The 4,517-nt window shown below is 46.8% G+C and overlaps 1 protein-coding gene across 1 annotated transcript in view; it reads left to right on the forward strand.

The window, feature by feature from the left end:
• The first annotated feature begins 200 nt into the window (after positions 1-200).
• daam2 (dishevelled associated activator of morphogenesis 2) overlaps positions 201-4,517 on the forward strand; it is a 274,117-nt gene continuing 269,800 nt past the window's right edge. Inside the window, 1 exon segment of the mRNA XM_055636342.1 lies at positions 201-2,229. The gene's annotated coding sequence lies outside the window, so the exon portion shown is untranslated.

Below are 4,517 nucleotides of genomic sequence, written 5' to 3' on the forward strand. Positions count from 1 at the left end.
GTGGTGTTGACCTGGCTGGCGCGGGGGCCAAGTCGGGCACAGCTGATCCCACTACCGTTGATTCTGGTGCCGTCAGCCGCTGCTGGCTGCCCGCAACTCCGCAGTCCTCCCCAGCCAGCTTAGATGCAGCCCTAGTAGACTTCTTTGGTTTGTCCATAGTTTCCCCTTCCTGTGAAACAGTACCGGAAAAAAACAATGACTGCAGAGTAATTCACTTACCTGCAGGTCTCGGTTTTAAACTTACCGCTGCGGGGGAACGCTCCACCCCGCCTGTCATTTCGCAATGCGTGAAGCGATATGATACGCATGCGTCCTGGCGGGTTCTTCACGTAGTCACTCACGTCACTCCGAAGTAAAATTCCAGAGATTCACCACTCTCTGTGTAAAAAATGTTTTTCTCATCTCGGTCCTAAAAGACTTCCCCCTTATCCTTAAACTGTGACCCCTTGTTCTGGACTTCCCCAACATCGGGAACAATCTTCCTGCATCTAGCCTATCCAACCCCTTAAGAATTTTGTAAGTTTCTATAAGATCCCCCTCAATCTTCTAAATTCTAACGAGTACAAGCCGAGTCTTTCCATTCTTTCTTCATATGAAAGTCCTGCCATCCCAGGAATCAGTCTGGTGAACCTTCTCTGTACTCCCTCTATGGCAACAATGTCTTTCCTCAGATTAGGAGACCAAAACTGTACTCAATACTCCAGGTGTGGCCTCACCAAGACCCTGTACAACTGCAGTAGAACCTCCCTGCTCTTATACTCAAATCCTTTTGCTATGAACCCTGAACCAACATCTCAAAACGGGGGAAGGGAAACTGTTGAACGCAGCGGCAGGCAAACGGGCGCGCGGAAAGGAGCCCGGTAACTTCAACAGACCAGAGGCCACACACACAAATGTGACCTTTGCCACAGGGACTGTCACTCCCGCATGGGTCTCTTCAGTCACAAGCAATGCTGCTCCAGCCGAGGTTTGGAGGTACAGAGATGATTTATGAGGATATTGCCAGGGCGAGAGGCTCTAAGCTACAGGGAGAGGTTGAGCAGGCTCGGACTCTATTCCTTGGAGCGCAGGAGGATGAGGGGTGATCTTATTGATGTGCATAAAATCATGACAGGAATAGATGGGGTAGATGCACAGAGTCTCTTGCCCAGAGTAGGTGAAACGAGGACAAAAGGACATAGATTTAAGGTGAATGAAAAAGATTTAACAGGAACCTGAGGAGTAACTTTTTCACACAGAGAGTAGTTGTATAGAACAAGATGCCAGAGGAGGTAGTTGAGGCTGGGACTATCTCAACGTTTAAAAATAAGTTGGACAGGTACATGGATAGGACAGGTTTGGAGGGATATGGACCAAATATGGGTAGGTGGGAATAGTGTACCTGGGACATGTTGGCCGGTGTGGGATAGAGAGAGAGGGAATGTCGGGGTAAATTGAAATTTGAGAATATTCATACCACTGGGCAGTAAGCTGCCAATTCCTTTTCTCCAGAAATGCTGCCTGACCCGCTGAATTATTCCAGCACTTTGCATCTGTCTCCATCAACTATACGTAACTTAGACACAAAGAGCTGGAGCATCACAGTGGGACAGGCAGCATCTCTGGAGAGAAGGGATGAGTGACATTTCGCGTCGAGACCCTTTCTTCAGGTCTGAAGGAGGGTCCTGACCCGAGATGTCACCCATTCCTACTCTCCAGAGATGCTGCCTGTCCCACTGAGTTACTCCAGCTTTTTGTGTCTATCTTCGGTTTAAACCAGCATCTGCAGGCCCTTCCTACACTAAACCTAACTTGATCCCTGCAATGTAAGACTACATCTCCCAACATGCCTCGTCTCGTCTCTTGGAGACGAAAAAACTCCCATCCCATAGGCAGTCGGTCGCTTCTCATCCCCCTCTCAGTATCTTGAGCCGCGTTTGGCTGTGGAAGGGAGGGGCGTCACAGCGTGTCTGGGGCAGGGTTAAAACAAGCGAGGAGCGGGTTTGACTGTGAGTGCAAGGAGGCGCTGCGAACAGCGCTCTGCGAGTCTGCAGCTCCTAAAGTGGAAGTTTTACAACTAAACCGCTCGCTATCTCTGACAGAACTCCAGGGATCTATTTGCCAACAAAAAAATCTACATAATAGAACTCCAACTGAAAAACAAAAAAAAAATCTTCCTTTGGGAATCTGGGCGGCTTGTTCCACTGAAGGAAGATATAGCGGCAAGCAGTCAATAGAAATGCTTTGAGTGTAAGTACAACTGCACTGATTCCGTCTCTCTCTCTCTCTCTCTCTCTCTCTGTCAGAGGGGTCTGTTGCTTATTTAGTATCATTTGTGATTTACTGTTAACTCCTGCTTGCCGGGGAAGAGTATACACGTTGTCCCTGCTGTAAAGAGACTCGATTTGCTTTGAATGGTAACTTGAAAATGCAATGAAATGTGTAACCGGTCATGATTTCTATAAGTGTGTGTTGTTTTTTACTCACGAATCCCGTGTCTGGATCCTGAACTGAGAAATAATTTGTACATTGGCAGAGGAATTGGTGCAGGTTTTGCTATTTGAAAAAAAAGAAAACATTTGCTTGAAAACTGTATCTCATTTTCCCAAATAAACACACACCACAGATAAAGTGAACGTCCCTTGTTTGAATTACGCACTCGAATCTTTTTGTATTTCAATATTATCTCCCCGCTGCTTTTGAGAGCGGAGAGGTGACCGCGGACGTTGTTATTTTTTTTTCAAATCGACCCTCTTGGTCACCAATTAAGATCAGAATATGTTGGAAGAGGCGGCAGCGACTGCAAGATGAGGTTGACGGGGATGGCAGGCATGACCAGGCGTTTGGAAGTGGAGTTTTTAGTTTCGTGTTTACGGCTGGGCTTGTGTCGTGCGCTTGCGAGGAGCAGATGCAAGAAAAATATTAAACAGCGAGCCTGGTCCAAACTGTAGACGGATTTCTGTTGGGGGGGCAGTTGGACTCGATCACTTGGCTGTAACCCCTTCAAGTCTGCCTGCTCCCGTTATCGCGCACCGCCAAGTGTAACTCGAAGTGTAACGTTTTACCAATTACTGTTTTGAGTCGTTGCAACTTCAACCATGGATTATTAACCAATTGTTCCCATGGACAGATTATGGGATGGAAATTTAACACCGATTTCTGTTCCAATTCCCGCAGCGTTCACAACCTTTAATATAAATATATTTTATATATATATATACCTCCCACTCCTTCTCTCCAGAGATGCTGCCTGTCCCGCTGAGTTACTCCAACATTTTGTGTCTACCTTCGATTTAAACCAGCATTTGCAGTTCCTTCCTACACATGTGTATAGATAGATAGATAGATAGATATAGATAGATAGATAGATAGATAGATAGATAGATAGATCTATATAGTATAGTATATATATATATATATATATATATATATATATACTATATGTCTATATTTAATGCTATTTTTCTCCTCTACAATACTCCTGTTTGTAGATTCGGTGTCAGGGCGTGCTATTAATTTGAGGACGTTTCTGGTTGCAATAGAACAACAACGTGCTGGAGTAACTCAGCGGGTCAGGCAGCATCTGTGGAGAACATGGAGAGCTGATGTTAGGGGGGTCGGGACCCTTCTTCAGACATATCATTCCATCCTTTGCTTGAGTCTCTCGTTTTCACACCTTGCCCTGCCATATCTCTGTGTCTCCCTCTCCCCCTGACTCGCAGTCTGAAGAAGGGTCTCGACCCGAAACGTGGCCCGTTCCTTCTCTCCAGAACTGCTGCCTGTCCCGCTGAGTTACTCCAGCATTTAGTGTCTAGCTACGGTACCGTTGACCTCGCGTTAAACGATTCCTTGTACTTTATAGCAGGTATCATATCACCAGCCCAGTTAGTGACCTCTCGCCTTTGGTCTGACGCTGTTGTGCTTTTCCCTTCATCCATTTGACTTGACTGGCATTTTCTCGGCCCACATTGACTCCCCTCCGTTCCCGAATAGAAACAGCGAACCGTAGATGCTGGTTATTATACAAAAGGACACAGCGTGCTGGAGTAACACAGCGGGCCATGCAGCGTCTGTGGGGGACATGGAGGGGTGACGGGCCAGAGTCCGAAGGATGGATCTCGAAACATCACTTGTCCGTGTCCTCCAGAGATGCTGCCTGGCCCGCTGAGTTTTACTCCAGCACTTTGTGTCCTTTCCCCTCGACTCCACCACAGCGAATGTCCCAATGATACCAACATCTGACCTCTTAAAGAAGGGGAACCCGAAGCATCTGAAAGAACACAGCGGGAGAAGGGGAAATGGACACGCGGAGCAGGGGTTCCCAACCTCTCTCGTCCCCTTTACCCCAGGCAACTTTCATAGCACATAACAGTGTTGCTTCACTTATTTATGAACAACTAATGATGAACAGATACCGGTATACCAGAACCAAACACAGTCAGTCAATGAGAAATAATGTGTACAAATCCACAATCAACACATTTAACCCCTGGGTGTAAATTTACCCCAGGCTGGGAACCCTTTGGTTTAGGAGATGG

Source organism: Leucoraja erinacea, chromosome 5 (assembly GCF_028641065.1).
Source record: "Leucoraja erinacea ecotype New England chromosome 5, Leri_hhj_1, whole genome shotgun sequence".
Taxonomy (NCBI): Eukaryota; Metazoa; Chordata; class Chondrichthyes; order Rajiformes; family Rajidae; genus Leucoraja; species Leucoraja erinaceus.